The following is a 22,417-nucleotide window of genomic DNA, read 5'->3' on the forward strand; positions in this document are numbered from 1 at the left end:
GGGGAGTAGTTAGGTTTGTTTATGTATGTATGTATGTATGTATGTATGTATGTATTTATTTATTTATTTAAACGGAGGTACTGAGGATTGAACCCAGGACCTCGTGCATGCTAAGCTATACCCTCCCCCTGGTTATAGATTTCTTATTATCCAAGAAGAAATAACTTCTTTCTACCCACTCAGTATGGTTACATCATAATTTTTGGTAAATAAATTTTTAGCATTTACTTCACAAATAGCTAACTATACAGCTAACATTTATTAAGTGCTTAATATGAACTGGACATAAGTTTAAGTGTTTGTATTCATTAATTAAGCCTATTATCCCAATAATTCTAGTGGGTGAGTACTATTATTATTTATTAATTTTGTAAGTGGGAGAACTAATGTTCTGAGTGACTTACTTTATTATGACTACATAACGACTTTCACTACTGAGTTAAAGCAGAAACTATGATTATAGTTCCTTTCTTGATTTTTTTTTCTATAACATTGTTATGTTTGAATTTATTATTTTTTACTTAAAATCCAGCAAACTTTGAACAATTAATAACTGTTTTTTAATTTGTTTAAGAAAACTGACTTTTGGTGACATATTCTTAACTTGATTTATCTTTTTTAACATTTTTTATTGATTTATAATCATTTTACAATGTTGTGTCAAATTCCAGTGTAGAGCACAATTTTTCATTTATACATGAACATATACATATTCATTGTCACATTTTTTTCTCTGTGAGCTACCATAAGATCTTGTGTATATTTCCCTTTGCTATACAGTATAATCTTGTTTATCTGTTCTACAATTTTGAAATCCCGTCTATCCCTTCCCACCCCCACCCCCTTAGCAACCACAAGTTTGTATTCTATGTCTATGAGTCTGTTTCTGTTTTGTATTTATGCTTTTTTTTTTGTTTTTTGTTTTTTGTTTTTTTTTAGATTCCACATATGAGCGATCTTGTATGATATTTTTCTTTCTCTTTCCGGCTTACTTCACTTAGAATGACATCCATGTTGCTGCAAATGGCGTTATGTTGTCAGTTTTTATGGCTGAGTAGTATTCCGCTGTATAAATATACCACCTCTTCTTTATCCAGTCATCCGTTGATGGACATTTAGGCTGTCTCCATGTCTTGGCTATTGTAAATAGTGCTGCTATGAACATTGGGGTGCAGGTGTCATTTTGAAGTAGGGTTCCTTCTGGATATATGCCCAGTAGCAGGATTCCTGGGTCATATGGTAAGTCTATTCCTAGTCTTTGGAGGAATCTCCATACTGTTTTCCACAATGGCTGCACCAAACTGCATTCCCACCAGCAGTGCAGGAGGGTTCCCTTTCCGCCACAGCCTCTCCAACATTTGTCATTTGTGGATTTTTGAATGATGGCCATTCTGATTGGTGTGAGGTGATACCTCATTGTAGTTTTGATTTGCATTTCTCTGATAATTAGTGATATTGAGCATTTTTTCATGTGCCTGTTGATCATTTGTATATCTTCTTTGGAGAATTGTCTTGAGTTTCTTTCAGTTTATAGTTGCCTTATTTTAAAATTTGCTTTATTTGCTTCATCACTAATGCTTCCCCCAAAGCAAATGTAGAACCTCTTTGAATATTATTTTCCTCAGTGGTCAAAACATAATAGGTAACCAGTTAGGCACCCCCCCCAACCCCGTCAGCCCTTCTGGAGTCTTGTATCCTCTTGCTCCAATCGAGAAGGACTATCTTCTCAGCCTGCACCCTTGTGTCAGATTCCTTAGTCCCTAAATCCTGAATTTTTCCCCTTCTTGCTCTTGCACTTTGATGGAATTCTTTCTCTAGTAGTACATAAATAGTAAATGGTACAGAGGAGATACATTTTTTGAGATTTTCCATATTTAATTTACTTACATACATTCTGCTTGGGTGTTGAATTCCATTTGAAAATAATATTCTAACAGAATTTTGAAAGCATTGATTCATTTTTTCTAGTTTTTAATATTGTGCTTGAGACGCGTGATACCATTTGATTTTCTAACCTTTGTATTTAACTTTTTTCCCCCTCTGTGGAAGATTTTATGACCATTTTTATTTCCATTACAGTGACAAATTTCATGATGATATATCTTTGTGTTTATCTTTTCTCATTTAATATTCTGGGCATGCTTTTCTCATTTATGGTGGTGGGTCTTTTTTAATATAGAGTTTTATATCCTAATGTTCTGAGAAAATTTCTTACATTATTTCTTTGATAATTTGCTTTTCACTCTCTTTTCTATTTTTTCTGGAATTCTTAGAAGATATTTAATTGAGTGTTATCCATTGTTTTATTGTTTGTTCTACTTTCAGAGAGATTTTATCAGCTATCTCTTGATCCTTTTACTGATTTAAAAAACATTTCTGCTATCACTTTGTTTTTAAATTTAAGAGCTCTTTTGTGATCTTTGAATGCTCCCTTGTTTCAATGATACAATATCTCATCTCTCAGAGTAAATGTTTACTTTAAAAAAATTCTTCTTACATTGTGCATTTCATCTAAATTGTCATTTCCCATTCCTGTTATGTTTCAGCCTCTTTTCTCAAATATCTGTTGATTTTTGCTTGTGCATTCCCACTAATGCGTGAGGGTAACTGCAAGCTTCACTTTGGGGGATTTATGTGACTGGGGCTTGACTTGTAGCTTGGGGGCGTCACCACAGAGTCAAACTGATTTGGTGACATTGATTTCTCACTAGAATACCCAAGTGTGAGAATCTGTAGTTCTTCTATCCCGGGCTAGTCAGTACTCCAAGGGAGGAATCTTCCCTTCTTTTTGCAGTTTTAAATCTGGCTGCCACAGTTCTGGGGTTATGACTCTTATCATTGGTATGTAGACTGTCATTTAGTTTTCCTGTTTGCAGTCTGATGACTCTCCTACTTGGTGAGGATATTGGACCCACCTGGAAAGTTCAGGCTGGTCTCCCCATCTTTAAACCCTTGGCATACTCACACCTGCAAGCTCCCTTGTCCTGTGTGAGGCCCCGGGCATCAGGATGTGGATGTGTTGGGAGGCCGTCCTTCTGCCTCATACTTGCTGGCCAGGATGGCTGTGCAGTGCTCCCTCCTCATCTCTCGCTGTGCTCTTTAAACTCCTTGGAGACTTCCCTTTTCTCTGCCCAGCACCCAGCCCAGGAGTCTCCTCTGTCAGAATTCCAACTTTGGAAATCTGTTCTCATAACTCTGTTTTGGGGGCAAAGTTCTCTTTATGCTGGCGCTCAGTGCTTCTAATCGTTTTAGTTCCTGTATTGGGTCAGAGAGACTGGATGTGAGGGTCAGCGCTTCATGCTTGATCACAAACTTTACAGCCGACTCCTAGCTGCCGACTTGTCTTTGACCCTGGTTCTTCCAACTTTCTTTTACCGATAGGATACAGAGGAGGAAGATGCAGAAGCAACTCTGTAATAACCACTTGGGGTTACCTACTATAGAAAGAGCAATGCAACTCGTTTTATGAGAACCTTGGAGTCCTCAGGCCATGCTCTCTGGTGGGATATTTTCTGCCTTGTAGGGGGGAGCTGCGGCATTGAATTGTGGAGACTGTATTAAAAGGGTGTATTACCACAATTTGCTGAAACACGTGTTCTGGGAGCTGCAAATTCTCAATCCCCATTAGTCTTCTGCCAAGAGTAGCCATCACGACAGAAACAAGCCCAAGTTCACAGTCACTGGACCTGGAAGATGTCTGTGCCTCGCTGCTTGGGATTCAGGTGTTGCATGAACTTCTGTGGTGCCCATAGCGCAGGCAACTGTGTTTGCAGCTGTTCCTGTGGCACCGAAAACATGGTCAAAGAGTAAGGAGAAGCCCCACGTCTGTTGTCTTTGTCAGCCTTTCTCGTTGGCTGTGTAGTCTCCAGAAATTCCCCCTTGTTTTACTTTGCAGGTGGCACCTCTCCTCTCTCTTCTCTGCTTCTGGTGCTGCAGTGGATATTTTTAAAAAAAATATTTATTCTGTAATTTTTGGATTTCGGGGAAGGAGAAGAGGTAAACATGTCATTTATCAGCCACCCGGAATAGGAGTATTCAGAACCCCCTTTTTTTTTAAAAGAAACGTGAGCATAGTTGTAAGAGCTTTAAGAGTGGTAAGCATACAGAAGTCAGCGTCGTGCCCGCTTAGCTCCCCAGGCCCGGCAAAGACACATGCACAAGTTGGTTCCCAGCATGTGGATCACTGGAGAAACGCCACAAGCTTTAAACACGTAATTGTTACTGCCATATTCGAGAAGGAAGACTGGAAAGAAAATTGTGCCAGTTGTGGCATGTTTGTTCTTTTAGCAGCAGTAACTTGGCCAAAATTTTCCTGGGTGACGTATGTAGCCAGTGCCTCCGGCGCCCCATGTCACATCTCCTCGGCCCACCTCTGTTCATGGCCGCAGCTGCACTGGACAGTTCCATGCAAGTTCGTACTGCCCTGGTGCTGATGGAGCCACGCTTTGTGTGTGCGCCGTGTGTCTTGCTCGCTTCCTCGGGGCCCTCTCGGATGCTGCGGGAGCCTGCTTGGCCCCTGTGCGTGTGCAGCCCACAGGTGTGGGGGTGTTACCACCCTCAAGGTCAGCCCTCAGCCCGAGCCGGGCAGAACGCAGTGGCTAATGCGCCAGCCCCCTGTCCTTCGGGTGGGCCCTTGGGGGGACTGTGTATGCTGCTCAGGTGGTCCTGGCTGGAGCCAGTCCTCATGGTGCGGTGAGGTGCTTGGTGATACAGCGTTGTTCTGTTTTCTCCTTCTTTTCCTCTATTCTCCTGATTCTCTCACCTGGAATTACCTCCCAAGAAATCACTTTTGTACCCAAGGTCTTGTCTCAGATGGAACCCAAACAAAGACAAAACTAAGTGTCCACTTTAGGCTTTTAACGAAGCTCTGCATGAGATTGACTGGGGTGCTTCACCCCTGGCCTCACCTCATGGGGCATGTAGAGGAAGCACAGGGAGCCCCGCTGGCTTCTCAGTGTATTTTACTGACCTTCAGAAATGTCACTTATGAACGCGTAGCTACCACGTGATTGTTCTAGTTCACCAGCCCCCCAGGGCCACGATGTTGCGGGTAACAGAGAAGGGGTGCGGCAACCGGCTGCTGCTTGCTGCATGCGCTGTGTCGGGCTCTTTTTATGGGTTTCATTTAATCCACTGAATAACCCTTGAAGATGGACGTTAAAATCTCCACCTTGCAAAAGTCTGAGGGCAAAGCAAGTAAACAGCATGGCCGAGGCCACCACGACCAGTAAGCGGCAGGTCCCAGGCACCAGTGAATCCGCTTCAAAGCCCTTGCTTGTTTGGATGTTCACTTCGCTGACGGGACTTTTAAATGGATCATGTTGAATGTGATTTATTTTCTTCACATGTCCAATATTTTTTGAACTTTGTTTTAAAATTTTTCTTCAGGTAGGGTGTGCACGTGGTACAGAATTTGAACACCCCAGAGGTGTGCACTGAAAGGCACGCCCCCCTGCCTCTGCTCCAGGCCTGCGCAGGAGGCTTCTGCTGTTACTGGCTGCTTGTGTATTCTTCCAGAGATGTGTGCTCTCTATATGTGTTATTTTATTTTTATTTGTATATATACCATGCACATTGCTCTTTCAGTTGCCTTGCTACCTTTCCTTAAATATGTGAGAGATCCTTTCAGTTGATTCTCAGAAAGGTGACATTATTTTCACTATTTTTAACTGTTCCAGAGTGACCCATTGTATGGATGCATCCTAATCTATATTGTCTGTTAAATTTTATCATATAAAAACTTAATACTTTTTGATACTGGTTGAACCAGTTATTTAAAAATTCTTTTAGAGCAAATTAGTGGCATAAATTATTTAGAATTTACAAAACACAAGGAATGTTTTCTAAAAATACGAATGCAGGGAATTTTTGTCTGTTAATGGGCAGGGAATTTTGAAATGAGTGGAATTTAAATTCCCTTCAGTTAGGTATCTCTGCCTGCCCCGCTCTGCCCTTTTACAGCCGCGTCGACTTCCTTCCCACCCCATCCTCTCTGGAACTTCCAGCAGCCGCTAGTCTGGTCTCCATTTCTGTAATTGTTTTTAGATATCAAGAATGTTATATAAATGTAATCGTATAGTGCATAGACACCTTTTTTTATAGGATTCTTCAGGATCAGAGTTAAACTCATAGATTGTATTTCTAAGCGGACACAAAACCTTTTCTGGAGGTGGGATTGGGCTGGAGGAGAAGACGCCTCACAGTGCAGTTGTGACCGAGGCCTCAGCCCATCTGCAGGGAGCTCTGGAACCGGTGGTCCTTCAGAGCTGTCCCACAGTGAGGGAGGAAGGCTAGGTCCATATGGCTCTATTGGTTCTACTGATTCTTCATGTACACTTTAGAGTCAGCTTGTAGATTTCTGCAGAGGATCCTGCTGGGCTTTTGATTTGAATTGTGTTGAATTTATAAATCTATTTGATAGGAATTGACACATTAAGAATATTAAATCTTCCAATCATTAAATGTATATATCTATTTTTATTTAGGTCTTTGACTTCATTCATTGGTGTTTTGTAGCTTTCAACATATGTACAGATCTTGTATATATTGTATGAGATTTATACCCAAGCATTTCATTTCTGGTGATATGGAAATAACCTTTAAAGAAAATTAAATTTTCACTTGCTCATTGCTAGTGTACATTGTTCTGTGATCTTGCTAAACTGACTTACTAATCTTACTCGCTCTTTTGCATATTCCTTAAAATTTTCTCCTGAAATAAACAATGATCTCATCTGTAGAGAGAAAGTGTGTGGCTTTATTTCTTTCTAATTGGTATGGCTTTTATTTCTGTTTCTTGCTTTCTCTCACTGGCTGTGTCTTCCATTAAATGTTAAGTAAAAATGATGAAAGCAGACATCTTTGCCTTATTTCCGATCTTGGGAAAAAATATTTAGTCTTTAACTCCTATGTATGATGTTATCTCTAGATTTTTTTGTAAATGCTCTTTATTAGAGTGAGAAATTTCTCTTCTATTTCTAATTTGCCAAGGTATTTTATGGTGAATAGACGTTGAATTTTATCAAATTTTTTTTCCTGTGTCTATGGATACAATCATAACAGTTTCCACTTTAGTTGTTTAATATGGTGAATTATGTTTGATTTTTCAAATGTTGAACTAACCTTGTATTCCTGGGATAAATTCTATTTGGTCATGCTATATATACTATTTTTACAAATAGGCTCCTGGATTTGATTTGTTAATATTTTGTGAGAATTTTGTATCTGTGTTCATGAAAGATAATGGTTTGTTGTAATGTTTTTATCTGGTTTGGGTATCAGGATAATGGGCTAGTTTATAAAAGGAGACAGAAAGTACTAATTCTTCTTCTATTTTGGGGGGGAGAGTTTGTGTAGAATTGACGTATTTGATACTTTTTTCCCCCAGTAAAGCCACCTGGGACTGTAGTTTTCTTTGTAGGATGTTTTTAACTACACATTTATTTTCTTTAGTAGATACATGGAGATTCAAATTGTTTATTTCTTCTTGAGTAAGCTTTGGCAGTTTGTGTCTTTCAAGGAGACTGTCCATTTCATCTGTTTTGTCAAATAGATGGCCATAGGTTGTTTGTAATAGTCACTCATTGTCCTGTGACTGTATGATCTGTGGTATTATCCTCTCTTTCATTTCTGATTTTGGCAATTTGCATCTTCTCTCCTTTTTTGTTAATCTGTCTGGCTGGAGGTTTGTCAATTTTACTAACCTTTCCAAAGAACTAGCCTTTGGTTTCATTGGTGGTTTTTTTTTTTCCTATTTTCAAATTCATTGATTTCTTTATTATTATTCTTTGATATCTTTATTAAAATTTCTTTTTCCTGCTTGCTTTGAGTTTAACTTGCACTGCTTTTACTTGTTTCTTAAAATGGAAGCTTGTATCATTGATTTGAGACCCCTCTTTTTCCCTAATAAAAGGGGTTAATGCTCTGCACTTCTCTTTATGCCTTGTTACGCGTTGTGAGTTGCATCTCACAAATTTTGCTGTTTTGTTTTTATTTTGATTTAATTAAAATGTTTTCTAATTACTCTTCTGACTTTCTCTTTGACTAACGGGTTATTTAGAAGTGCACTGTTTAATTTCCAAATATTTGGGGAAATTTTTAAGATATATTTCTGGTTTTGATTTCTAGTTTAATTCTGTCATTGCCAGAGAACATACTTGGTATCACTTCAGTTGTTTTAAGTTTTGAGGGGCTTGATTTATATCCTGGAGTATTTCTTGGTGAATGATCTATGTGCACTTCAAAGGATTGCATATATTCTGCTGGCATTGGGTGTCAATTATGTCAAGTTGGTTAATAGTGTTTAGGTTTCCTGTATCCTTACTGGGTTTCTGGTTTTTGTTCTGTTAATTATTATTGAAGTCAGTAGCACTGAAGTCACCACCTATAATTTTGGATGTGTCCATTTGTCCTTTCCCCTCTATCAGTTTTTGCTTTATGTATTCTAAACTTCACCTGTTAGGAATGTAAACGTTTAGAATTGTTTTGTCTTCTTAGTGCATTAACCATTATGTTTAGCCCTTAGAATATTCCTTGTTTTGTACTTTACTTTGTCTGGTTTTAGTATCGTCACTCCAGCCTTCTTTTGATGATTATTTTGTAAGATATATTATAGTTCCATTCTATACTTTTAACCTATTTACATCTTTAGGTTTAAAGTGGTTTTCAGTTGGGTCTTGCTTTTTTGCTATTTGGGAATCTTTGTTTTTAAAATAATGAATTTTATCATTTATATTTAATGTAGTAATTGATACAATTGGAATTATATCTACCATTTTGCTGGTGGGTTTTTTTCCTGTTATCTTTGTGCCTCTTTCCCCTTTTTCCTCTGTCTGCTTCTGCATTATTTAAAAAGATTTCACCTTATCTCCATTACTTGGCTTATTATTTACATTCCTTTTAAATATTTCTTAGTTGTTTCTTAGTATTTACAATATACGTATTTATATAATCATACTGTAAATAATATCCTGCTTCACATACTACATAAGAGCCTTACAGCAGCATATTCCCAATCTGTCCCTCTTTCCTTTAATCTTTTATGCAATCATATATTTTATTTTTACATTTTCTGTACAATAAACCCTTGATTCATTGCTACTGTTTTAAAATTAGACAATCAATTATCTTCTATAGCTGCTAAAACAGAAAAATATCTTTTACATTTCCCTTTATTTTAATCATTTCTGGAGATGTCATTTTGTTGTGTAGTATCAAGTTTCCTTCTGATAACATTCCTTATTATTACTAGAGAACTTTTGAATAAACATATTTTGTAGTGCAGCTCTGCTGGTAATGAATTCTCTCAGCTTTTGTTAGATGTTTTCACTGGGAATAGGTTTCTGAGAAGATAGGGTTTTTTTTCCTTTTCAGGATTTTAAAGGTGTCACTTTGTTGTCTTCTGGATTGTGTAGTTTATGACAGTCTGCTATACTTCATGTCTTTTTTACTCAGTATGTTACCTGTCTTTTTCTTCCCATCTTTCTGTTGCTTTCCGAGTTGTCTTTTTATCATTGGTTTTGAGATGATGTGGTGAGAAGTACTGTGCCTGTTTGTGTGTGTATGTGTGAAGGGCTGGTTTGTTTTTCTGTTTCTTGTTTTTAGCGTTCATCCTTTTTGGGGTTTTCTGAGTTTCTTTGATTTATGGTTTGCTGTGTGTCGTTATTCTAGGAAATTTCTTGGCCATTATCTTTTCAAATATTTCTCTAGCTTGTGTTCGTCTTCTTTTTCTGGTATGTTAGGCCATTTGATATTATCCCACAACTCTCAGATGCTCAGTTCTGTTTGATTCACTCTTTTTCCTCTTGGGGTTTGGACCCGTCGACCCATCCTCAGGTTCACTGTTGCTTTCCTTGGCTGTGTTGGTTCTACTGGCGAGCTTGTGGAAGGCATATTTCACCTCTAATACCAGGTTTTTACATTTGTAACGTATCCATTTTTCTTTTTCTTACAGTTTCCAAATACCTGCTGAAATTTGCCATATGCATGTTGTCTACATTTTCCATGAAAGCTTTTTCCATATTAATTGTAGTTTGATCGTTCCAGCATCGGATTCTGGCTCTTCAAATTAGAGACGAAGCTGGTTGATTGCCTTGTCTCTTGATAGTGCAATTTCCCCTCATTTATTTTTGGTGTCTTTTTTTTTTTCTAAAAAAAATTTTCTATTGCATGTTGGGCATCATGTGTATGACAGCAAAGGCTTAGGTGAATAGTATTTGTGCCTGAACTTGGCACAACTTTTGCAATGCTAGGTCGTGTGTGTGTGTGTGTGTGTGTGTGTGTGTGTGTGTGGTTGAGGGTTTTGAGTTAACATAATCAGGAGCTGAGTTGGGTTTAGATTTGGCATCAAATTCTTCTAGGGTTACTTTATGTTTAGGTTGGGACTTGAGTTTCTAAAGGGTTTTTGCTAATGTTCGTGCTCTACTCTTAGCTTTTAACTTTTCCTGTGCACTTGTGTCTTACGAGTGGTCTCTCCGTGTTCACACTTTCCCACACTGGTGGTAAATTGTTTTTGCTTCTCACTTGGAACTTGCTGCCCTGGTAGTAGGAGTTGCGAAGGTTTCTAGTATCTTGACTTAGCCTTAGTCCTAGGCAGGTCCTGCATCCCTGAGTCTTGGAGGTGAGGCTTCCTCTGTGACCTTACCCCTTCCTCCATCATAGCCGAACCCTGCCTTGTTCTGTGTCAGGTCTTGTGAAGAAGAGAGTTCCTTCCCTTTCTCCCAGTAGGAGATCTCTAAAGGTCTGAGTCCAGGGCAGCTTCCTACCCCTCCCTCAAAGACAGAGGGTTTTGTTTTTCACCCTTCCCTCAGCCACAGTGGGCTTACAGATGTGCCTTGGGGTGCCAGGGTTTGCTGCCCTTGCCCCAGCAACCTAAAGATTTCGTTTTGTAGAGAAACAGGGTGAAACAGGGCTCTGTGCCTCCCCTCCTGCGGCGGCTGTTCCTGCCCTAGCAGCCTGCAACACTGAAGGAACGTCCTCTGGTCTTCTCCCTTACCCTTGATGTGTTCCTTGCACATAACTGAGCTCAGAGGAGAAGAGCCTGTGTGAGCTCTCTCTGTTTCTGCAACCATCAGGGATTTTACACCCTCATGCCAGTGTGCACTCAGTTTAACAATTTCTTAAAAACTTTATTTGAATTCTTCTTACATTCTTGTATGGTACCTTGAGTCTTTCCTCTTGTGCTCTGCGACAGAGTAAGCCAGTGTTTGTGTTTTTGCCTCCTTAGAGAGGTCTATCTTTCCTCATAATTTAATGCTTCTTGGTGGCCATGTGATTTTCGCTCTGGTAGGCTCAAGAAAAATCATGATTTTGTACCTAAATGGATTTTTCTTTTTGTCTAGGTAGTAGTGATGCTCTTTTCAGCTTTCTAAATCATGGGCAGAAGTGGAGTTCCTTGAGCTGCATCTTTAAGAGGCCATTCCACTACTCTGTAAGGCCAGCTGTTCTGGATAGTGTGGTATGTGATACGTGCCCAGTGTCACAGCTTTGCTGTAGAGCTGGTTTCATGGTTTGATGCAGTGTTTTGTGATATCTCATGTTGGTGAATCAAGTACTCTTTGAGTCCTTGCATATTAGTGCTAGCTTAGGCCATGGGGGCGGGAAAGGTAACCCTGTAACAAGATCCCAGGTTGTTCCCAGCGTCGATCCTATGTAAGATGAATCTCTTCAAGGGTGGAAGACTTCTCAGCTAGTCATCTTGCCACCAAGGGGATATTTGGTCCCAAGGGGTGGTGCCATACTGGGTTCTTAGCAGTGATCTCACTCAGTTGCTGTCAGGTTGGACATTCAGCGGTGGCAGTGACTAGCTCAGCCTTGGTAAGTGGGAGCCCATACTCCTGGGCTCATGCACACCCTCCAGCCCTGCTGCCATGCTTACTTACTTCATTCGTGGACTGTGCTAGCACCGGTGTGGGAGATTACAGAGACTGTGTGACATCAGCTGGCTGTCACACTGCCCTGGTGACTTGGTGCCAATTCTGTGGTAAATGCTCTCTGGTGACAGTTAACACGTAAGGCAAAGATCTTCATGCTTTTGTGCTCTCATGTATCCTCCACGTGCCTTGTCCTTAGGCGTCCTTGCTCCTAACCCTCCAATCCATTTTCCCCTCCAGGCCCCTGAGATACAGCCGGGACAGTCCCTGCTGCCCACGGGTCTACGCGTGTTCTTACCGTGAGCTACTGCTCTTTTCACATGAAGTGATTGACAAACCACGCCGCCCGGTGCTCTGGCCGTTGGGAGGCTCTTACTTTGCTGCCCTCTTACCATCACCCCTGAGCGGGGTCGCGGTGCGGCAGTCTGCTTCTCGCTGTCACCCACACGCTGTGAGCCCAGCCCGTACGTGAACCATGCTTGGCATTTCCCCTCCACCAGCCAGTGACAAGTGCCTGCTCTCCAGCCCATGCAGCCGTAGTGGAGGTGTGAGTGAGAGGTGTCAGTGCAATAGTGGTGGGCAGCAGAGAGCGTACGACTTACCTGTTCCCGCGGCTTCCCGTGTCCTCGGGCCCTGTGTGTTCCCAGGCCTGACCGTGTGACTTGCATCGTACTCTGTGTTGTTGCTGCACCTCCTCGGCCAGGTGACTTCGGTTGTTAGCTCATGACGGGAAGCTGTGTCCGCATGGCCACTGGGCGTCCTGGTCGGGGCCGGTAGGATGATAGCAGCTACTTTTTATATGGTGTATAGTTCTCTGCTGCAGATGGCATATCTTTGTTCCAGATTCCTTGGGGTTTGTGGTTTCTTGTGGGAGGGCTGCCTTGTGCATTTTAAGAATTTAGCAGCATCCCTTGCCTCTAGCCACCAGCTGGTAGCCTCAGTCCTTGCCTCCCTCAGCTGTGACAAGCACAGGTGTCTTCAGCCATTGCCAGCACCTCCCTCTGGAGCAAAATTTCCCCTGGTTGAGAACTGCTGGTCTAGACAACCCAGGCTCCTTTGGACTATGTTGTCACTTGGAGGGGGAGAGCTACCATAGCCCTAGGGCGAGCCTCTAGATGTGTGTTTTTGTCAGTTCCACGTGAATGTGAACTTCTCCTGCTCTTCCTCTTGTAGGAAATGGAGAGGAGTTCATCCCCCAGATCGCGGCCTCCCGCGAAGGGCTCGGGCACCGTCCATCTGCGCGAGCACAGGTGCCATGCCCAGCCCGGGGCTGCACTTGTGGCTGCTGCTTGGTTAATGTTTGTGGTACGTTACTCTCACCTACCATGGTCCATTCGGGTTTTTCGGGGGCCGAATCGGTGGATTAAATGGGGTGCAAGAGGGACCACCACCCTTCCAGGCTTTAAAATCTTTGACTTGGTGCTGTTCTTGCTGCTGTCCCCAGGGTAGGCGCTTGTTTCTGACTTACGATCTTGGCTGGGCGTGGGAAGCAGTTTCTAAGGCTTTTGCATGGATTTCTACCCTATAATAGCTCTTACTCCACAGGGCGAAGAACCAGTATGAGGATTCTGCCAACTGCAAAGTATGTCCAGTCTGATTACGTATTTGGAGGCCAGAAAATGATCATTCCTGGGTTGAGACACCTCGTGGATGGATCGGACCCAGTTTGAAATGGAGCTTGGCTACATCTCCGTTGATTACCTTTCTCCGTTCTGTCACCATTTGAAAAGGGGAGACACAGTGGTGCTTTGTGTCCCCAGATAGCAGTGTCATTTCAGGCCCTGTGCCCAACAGTCTTCAAAAGACTTGAGTATTCCTTTTCTCCATTGCACGGTTGTCCAAGTAAAGGGCCATGCATTCATCTAGGGAAGGGCTGGCAGAATTACTGAATACGTTCGGCGCAGTGTTTCAGGGGCCATTGTCAGAGGGACCTGGCCTCCCTTCAGTCAGCAAGTTCTGGATTTGAGAACTGGCTCAGGACTAGGTAAGAAATCATGACTTTACTAGGCTGGCTGCCCTTGGTTTCCTAACCATGTATCCTTGACTTAAAAAAAGCACATAAGTTAAGCAATACTCTTGTTGCCTGCCCATGTCTTTTGCTTCTGTGGACACTGTGTTCCAATAACCATCTCCATATCCCTTTGGAGACTGAGGCGCCCTGATGGCCGCTCCAGTCTTGCCGTTCATCACAATAATTGGGCCCACTTTGCTTTTGATGACCTCTTTCACTTCAGGATTCTGGATCTCTGTTCTGTAATAGTGTGTCCAGCCATCAGCCTTGGCCTCCAGAGTGCCCACTGAGCTCACAGTGGTGCTGATGGCTCTTTTCCTGTCACATTCACGTCAGTAACGTTGGCATTTGGAGTGCACTCTGGCCGCTTTCACGAACGTGGCTGGTGGGTTTTCTGGACGTAAGGAGTTACGCCCGTTCTCACCTGCCTCCTTCTATCATCTTTTAAGCTTCCTTTTTCCAATATTATGGCAACTCTATAACTGCAGCTTTACTTAGTGTGGGCCGCTGATTCCCCAGGCTTCCCGGGAGCTGTCCGTCCAGTGTGTTAGAATTGTTCACTGGAGCCCTTACCACGGAGCAAGCTACTTACCAGTCGTTGGGGGATGGGTAGGTCCGCCCTGAAGGGGGGTCTGGGTGGAACACCGCAGTGTCCACTCACTCACTCACTCAGAGTCGCGCTGTGCCCACCGTTACCTCCTGTGTTAGTTTCACAGTGGCTTTTGTCAGAAGTGATACAATCCACCCTGGTAGCACGATCGCCAGGTAAGCGACTCAGACTGCGTAACAAACAGAACTCGGACGTCTGAGGGGCAAGACGTTTTCCGAAGGAAAGCGTTAAGAGGTGTGGTGGAATTACGGAAAGTGGCAGCTGCGGGCAAGAGGCTGGCCAGTGAGCAGGTAGGAGGGACGCCTCCAGCCTAGGAGGAGAGTTAGCCCTGCATTTAAATCGCTGTAGTTGAAAATCCAGAGGTTCTATTCACATGTGGACACTGTGCTCAGGTCTGTTCGTTATTATCTGGCCTTTTCAACCCAACAGAGAGATTATCGTCACTGTTGCCAAAACTGGCCTTTACTGTGCAATATAAAGATGACGGCGGCGTTTACTGAGTGTTTCCGGTATCAAGTGCTTTGTAAAACATCAGCTCCCTAGGTACCCTTGTACGCATGTGAAAGGGCGGCCACTGGAAGTGTGACCCTTGTTAAGCTCTCGCCTTTATGGTTCTGTACTTATTCCAGTGAGGTCAGTGACCATAACTCAAACAACTTCATCACTCCTGTTTGGGGATTGCTGTTTGAAACCGGGGAACATTGTTGTTTTCTGCAAGAGGATTTGGTTTTCTGAAAACAGTCAAGAGTCATTCAGAGACAAATTTGGCAAGGAAAGACATTCCAAGTAGGTAACACAATTTTAGTTCTTTTAAAAAAAATTGACTTTTTGATTATTAAGTAGCAGTAATCTCAGTTTTCTTGGATGTTTGTAAACCGTCTCTAAAGCATTTCTCAAAAAGTAGTTCTAGAATATGCTCTGAGCAATGGCAGCATTGTTTGTACCCCTAAGGGGAGTATCTGAAGAGCGACACTTACATAGATTAAACTCTCTTAATTCCATTTATTTGACTTTGTACACAGACAGAGAAATGGAGGGAAAGCATTGTATTGATTTGAAAAATAGAAAGATGTGTTTCCTCAAATTAAAAAAATTTGACTTTATTCATTTTCTCCTCTTAAGTTGTATTTGTTTTGCCCAGTCTATTTTATAATATAAGGTTTTGATAGACTTGTTTTCATATACTTTACCTTTAGAATCCTTTTTTCAAATTGAAGTATAGTTGATACACAATACTGTATAAGTTACAAGTGTGCAATATAGTGATTCAGTTTTTAAAGATTCTATTCCATTTACATTTATTATAAAATGTTTTCTATATTCCCTGTGTTGTACAATTATCCTTGTAGCTCATTTTATAACTCTTACTACCCTACCCCTATATTGCCCCACCCTCTTTCCCTCTCCTCCCTGGTAACCACTAGTTTGTTCTCTATATCTGTGAGTCTGCTTCTTTTTTGTTGTATTCACTAATTGGTTGTATTTTTTAGATCACCCATATAGGTGACATCATACAGCATTTGTCTTTGACATGTTTCATTTAGCATAATGCCCTCGAAATTCATCCATATTGCTGCGAATGGCAAAATTTCATTTTTTATAGCTGAGTAGTATTCTATTATATACAAATATATAATATATTCACATATATATAAATATATATAAATAAATACACACACACACATATATATATATATATATAAATACCACATCTTCTTCAGCCATTCTTCCGTTCATGGACACTCAGGTGGCTTCCATGTCCTGGCAACTGTAAATAGTGCTGCTGTGAACACTGATGTGCATGTGTCTTTTCTAATTAGCATTTTTGTTTTTTTCAGATGTACGTCCTGAAGTGGAGTCGGTGAGTCCTATGGTACTTTTGTTTTTCGTTTTATGAGAACTCTCCATACTGTTTTCCACAGTGGCTGCACCAATTTACATTCCCACCAGCAGCATACGAGGGTTCCCTTTTCTCCATATTCTCACCAACATTTATCTGTGTCCTTCTTATGATAGCCATTCTGACAGATGTGAGGTGATACATTGAATCTTGAAACATCAGAGCTTAGCAAATGGAAGCTAAATTCTTAGTTTCCTCTACATGTTTCTAAATTTTAAATCTATATTATCAAGATATAGACAATAAATAGAAAAATAAGCTTCATATTAAATTGTCTTAAATTTATAATGTTATATTACATGTTCAAAATTTTTATGAGTGGAACATCACATTTTGATGGATTCCAACATTTCCCATAAATATGTCTTGCCACTTTTATTTTTGTTTATTTTATCTCTTCTGATAGTGGGTGGACAAGTTTTACTTGTAACATTGGTGACAAGTCTCTGTAAGATAAGGCCAAAAGGATAGAGGGAAATTTATATGGTACCTATATGCTAACATGGTAGAATTTAGAGCATTTCGTGAAGAGGCTAAAAAGAAGACAATTAGGAAAATAAACCATATCCACGTTCTTAAAAAGACGAATCTTCTCTTACGGGTGCATCTCTCACATGCACGTAGACTGCTGTGCACGTTAGATGCTGTATGTTAAGCTGCACTGAGAATTTACAACAGTCTTCGTAGGTGTGAAGCTGTACAGGTAACTTCAAACGTGAGTGTGTCAAATGTCATGCTTAATTAAAAGGTGTTCCTTGCAAATTCAAGTCTAAATTAAACATAAGAATTTATCTTCCCTCCCCCGTGATTCTTGGGAAACCATACACTGTAACCTGGGGGCCCGCTGAACAACCTGAATAGGAAAGATGGCTTTTCATTTCCAGACGAGAAGAGCGCCGTTTTCCCCAGCAATGTACAAAGAGCTTGCTCTAGCAAATATTAATTCCAGGTTTGATTTGGGCATTTATACCTTGGCTGAAATCCTCATTGAAAATTGTGATTTTTTTTTTTTTTTACCCTTCAATTTCCCTGCATAAAATTTGTTGAATTGCACTGCTCAGACAGGTGCTCCGGCCGTGGTCCCTGACAGGCTGAGAAGCTGACGTGCTGTGGTTATTCTAGAAATTGGTTATTGCTTTTGAACATAGGCACAGTCAGTTCCGTGGAACAGCATAGCAAATTTATTTAGAGATAGATCAGATTACTAATTTACCTCTAGTTTTATCAGCATGATTCATTACATTGTAATTATAATAGTTGAGTAGTAATAGATTCAGTTGTTATTTAACATGCTGAAATATGTATTTTTGCCTTAAAGCATTGTCAGAAAAGAGTACTGATAATTGATGATCTGTTCCCATGCTTCTGTACCATGCTGCTGAAATTTACTTGTTATGTGCTAAAAAAAATCATAATTTCTGAACAGCAAATTTTTGTGGTAAACATAAGCATTAAGAATTTCTGCATATTTTCTGGCTAAATTTAAAACTTCAACATTGGGCGAGAAAATCATAAAAATGAATTGAACTTCCTGAAAATAATTAAAGTAAATTAAAATGCAAAAATGCATTTAAAATCTGGGTATTCTTTTTCAAGCCAAAAAAAAGGGGGTGGGGGAGGCTATTCTTTTCCAAGCAGGCAGTCTCTTGTAAAATCCACTCTGTTGCCTCTTCTCGAGTCATAGAGCAAGATTGCCTCATTCACTAGACTTTAGAAATAAATCGAGGACCATTGTACGTGCAGCTAAATAAAGTCCCCGATGTCACACACCCAGCAAAGAGCTTTCTTTTTTAGTTGCCTTGCTGCCTAACTTGCTCCGTAGACCGATGTGGTTCTGCCACGATAGTGGGAGATGTTGATATTTGGGAATTCTGCCGATCAGCTTACTGGTTTCAGAAATCACACCAAAGACTTGAGGTTTTAGCGGAATTGGTAAGAGGAAAGCCAGCACAAGAGCACTTGCTTTGATGCGCGTTATAATAGCCCACAGACCCCACCGGGGGCAGCCGGGGGAGCAGACCACGGCTCCGAGGGAAACTCAGTTCTCTGGGGCTGATTACGGCTTATTGAGGCAGAAAACTTGTTCCAGTTCAAACTCTTTGAATTCCTTGTTCACTCAATAGTGTGTCAAAAAAGAGCATTCAATGTTTCATGTCACAAAATCACCGCCAGCCTAAATTGTTCCTACTTCTCTTTTGCATATGGTGTGCAAGAAAACTTTCAGCCTTCTTCCGTAGCACCATAATGCTTTGATATGGGTAACATTGCCATAACAGCCTGCATTAAGGAACTTATATTTTATTCTTCTTTTCAGTGTACGTAAAAATCCCAGCTTAGTCCTTTTTTGTCTTTTCGATCCTTTGAACTCTTTCAAGCTATGTTTCAAGACTTTCTGGGCTTTGACGGAGCTGGGCATTCACTGTAAGAGCAGTCAATGCCTCAGTGAGACCACAAGCAAAACTGTGAGTGTCTTAAGCACGGACCACACAACTCTTGTGAGTATTTGCATATCTTAGCAACTCTGTTGAGTGCAAATCTCAAAGCAAAGAATGCTGCTCATTAATTTCCTTCATTAAACATCTTGGGCCATATTCTTTTCTGAACAGAGCATTACCTGTCTTGGATTCTTTGGAGCTGGTACATGTGTGTGAGTATGCACTGGAATACGGTTGTGTGTGTATGTAGAGTGCGCCTGTGTGTTAGAGTTGTGGCTTGATGCTATCGTTAGAGAATGTGTTTACAGGGCAGTGTGAGATTCTAGAATAAAGTGCTGATTCAGACACAAAAGTGTACACTGAAGGAGCCGACTGTGGGCTCAAAGAGAGCAAGGCCAAAGCTGGGCTGCTCAGCTCATTTTCCAGTTCAGTAGCCGTAGTGATCCAGCTTCGCCAGCTGCTAACAAGATTGGGTCTGAAGTTTACCTCCACAATGAGATAATCAGATTACCAGCCACAAAGATCAAATAATGACCCAGCTTTCGAGCAAGTTCAGCAGGCCCTTGATAACACTGTGTGGTCCTTGAGGCTTGATTAAAAAATTAAATGGCTAAACTTTGCCTCAATATTTTGCATTGGGATTTTGAGTGACTTGATGATTCCTTTCAGGGTGCACTTTCCTATTCTTCTGTTGGTCTGAAATTAAGAGGTAGGAGAAAAGGAGGATGCTCCCGCTGTGCAGTTGTTCTTGAGCTCGGCTTTAAATGAAGCATGTGGAATTTTTAATTTGGTGGCGGAGGGAAGACAAGGCAAACTGAAAATCACTCCTGAGCGAGGAGTCGGGCTGTAACAAAAACAGCCACCTCTGCCTCTCTCGACGTCGTCTGCCCGCACTGCGCCTCTGGGCCAGAGTGGATTTGGTCTTTCTCTCCCAGGCCAAGGATGTGTGGAAGTTTTGGTTGGGCTGCTGTATGATAGCTGTTTCCAGCAGTAAAGGGATTACTCTGAGAGGCATACAAATGTGATTGTCTCACGGCAGATGGTGCTCACGGCTTCACCTTTGAGAAAAGTTAATTAAGCCAAGCATATTGTGCCCATAGAGAGGAAAACGTAGATGAATATTGAGCAATCAAACTCAGGGTCTCCTTTTTTCATGCCTTTGCAATGGGACACAGAATCCCATTGAAAAAGAATTATGTACAGAATCAAATGAATTCACATCCAACTTTACTCTCTTCCCACGTTTTAACAGGGGTGCACACCAGGCCCTTCAGAAGTTTTGTCCACAATCAATGGACCACACTGCGGTGTCCACTAAATTAAATGAGCCAGTGCAGAAGAATCTCTTGTGAGATATTAAAAGGGTGAAAGGCTGTTTAATTCAAATCCTTCCGTAGAGCCTTTTCACAGCCCCCTTTCTATAGTACAGTATAAATTATTGACTAACTCCTTTCATCTCAGATCAATTTACAAAACAGAAACAATTGCCCCTTGTTAATGAGAGTGAACACTTCTAATAATTATGAAAGTTGCGTTGGATTCTGTTTCCTCGCAGGTCCTTGTTTGCAGTCTAATTTAGAGTTGCAGGCAAAGTGAAAAAAAGCAGGAGTTCTCATTTAAGCAGTGGCTGGTTGTGAAACAAATGGGCTTCGAGTGTTAATGGGTGCAGTCCGAGGAAGGCGTGCAGATAGGACCCACTGACACCTGCCTCCGTGCCGGTGCCTCTGCTCTGTGATGGTGCTCGCAGATACCCGGTTTTGGACAGGGCCGCTTCTCAGTGTGGGGTTGGGGAGGGCGGTCATGTGACCATCTCTACAAATGGCGGGTAATCACTGGCGGACAGGCTTACCTCGAGGAGAAGGGAAAGGGTCTAAGTGCGGCCTCCTGCCATGCCGAGTGGTTTGAGGCCTTAGGCGGCTCCCTGAGCTTAGCTTTATCTTTCCCTTCAGAATCAGTGACGAATCCAAAAGGATAAAGGTAGACTTTAGACACCAAAGGAGCACTGAGACTCAAGCAGAAAGGCAAATTTTCATCTCAATTGGATGAAAAGGGGCCAGAGGAAATGACTCAGATCTCTGAAAGGAAAGGCAGGCCTGAGGTGGGCCTCGCAGCTGGGATTCTGCACCTGTCCAGCCCTCCTTCCCACGACTGGCCGGCCCCCAGCCTCAGCTGCTGTTCTCGTTTCTCAGGATGCATTGAGAGAGTGGAGCTTGAAGAGGAGAGGGAGGCAGTCCTTGGGAAGAGAAGGGAAAGGTGACGTCGGCCGGCAGTGGCCTGAGTAGTTACCAGGAGGTCGTCCTCGCTGTGAGGAACGGTCCAAAGCTGGAAGAATGCCAGGACCTGCGTCAGTCACGGGGAGGCAGCTTCACAGCAGAGGCCGCGCCAGTTACGCCTGGCGCTGGGGCACGACAGCTGAGCACAGGGAAAGAGACTTGTTTGAGAACCTAGGAATGATCGACAGAGTAGGCAGTGGTGCCGTCTCCTGTTAAGAGGACTTTAGTTTAGAAGCATCACTGGAGAAGTGAAATCCTCAGTCTTTTTTACTATACTTGAAAAACTTTCGATTTTAGAGTAGTTTCAGCTGTGGAGGGCGCAGAAAGTTCCTGTGTATACCACCGAATCTCCCCTGTTACTATTGTTATCATTACTGTTGTTTTATCCAAGTGTAGTCGGGTTACAGTGTCGTGTTAGTCTCTGGTGTGCAGCGTAGTTACACGTGTACGTACTCCTCTCCCTGTTCCTTTTCATCACGGGCTGCCACAAGACGTTGAGAGTAGTTCCCTGTGCTGCGCAGTGGGACCCTGCTGTTCGTCTGTTTTATGCGCAGTAGTATCTGCAAGTCCCGAACTCCCAACTTACCCACCTGCCCTCTGCTTTACTCCCGGTGGCCATAGGGTTGTTTTCTCTGTCTGTGAGTCTGCTTCTGTTCTGTAAATCCGTTCAGCTGTGTCATTTTTTAAGATTCCACATATAAGTGATAGCACACGATATTTTTCTCTCTCTTTCTGTGATCATCTCTAGGTCCACCCACGTTGCTGCAAGTGGCATCATTTCATTCTGTTTATGGAAGGAGTGGTGTTCCGTTGTGTAGATATTCCACGTCTGCTTTATCCAGTTTCATCTGTCGGTGGACATGGAGGCTGCAGTTTCCCCTGTTACTAACATCTTACATTAGTTTGGTACGTTGTCACAATTAATGAACCAGTACTGACCCCCATTGTAGAAACAGTCCATTTCTTACTCAGATTTCCTTAGTTTTTCCCGAATGTCCTTTTTCTGTTCCAGGAGCCCATCCAGGATGCCACAGTCCATGTTTCTGTCCTCCTGTCTATGACACGTTACTTGCTTTTAATGACCCTGCCAGTTTAAGGAGTACTGGCCAGGTGTTCTTAAGACCATCCTTCAGTTTCAGTGATGCTTTCCGTATGACTAGACTTGGGGTTATGGACTTGCAGAAGGAGGACCGCGGGGGTAAATTGCCATTGTCGTCTCGTCCTGTCAAGTGCACACATCACCAGTGCGATGTCGTCACCGGTGTTAACCTTGCTCACCAGGCTGACGGAGCGTTTGCCAGGTTTCTCCACTAGAAAA

At 42.0% G+C, this 22,417-nt stretch overlaps 1 long non-coding RNA gene across 1 annotated transcript in view; it reads left to right on the forward strand.

Annotated features, from left to right (window-relative positions):
• The window catches only part of LOC140698312 (uncharacterized), an 89,122-nt gene that overhangs the window by 52,957 nt on the left and 13,748 nt on the right, over positions 1 to 22,417 (forward strand). The window contains exon 3 of the long non-coding RNA XR_012076052.1: positions 16,330 to 16,352. This is a non-coding gene — a long non-coding RNA (uncharacterized lncRNA). The remainder of the gene's footprint in view (positions 1 to 16,329; positions 16,353 to 22,417) is intronic.

The sequence above is a fragment of the Vicugna pacos genome, chromosome 9 (genome assembly GCF_048564905.1).
Source record: "Vicugna pacos chromosome 9, VicPac4, whole genome shotgun sequence".
Lineage (NCBI taxonomy): Eukaryota > Metazoa > Chordata > Mammalia > Artiodactyla > Camelidae > Vicugna > Vicugna pacos.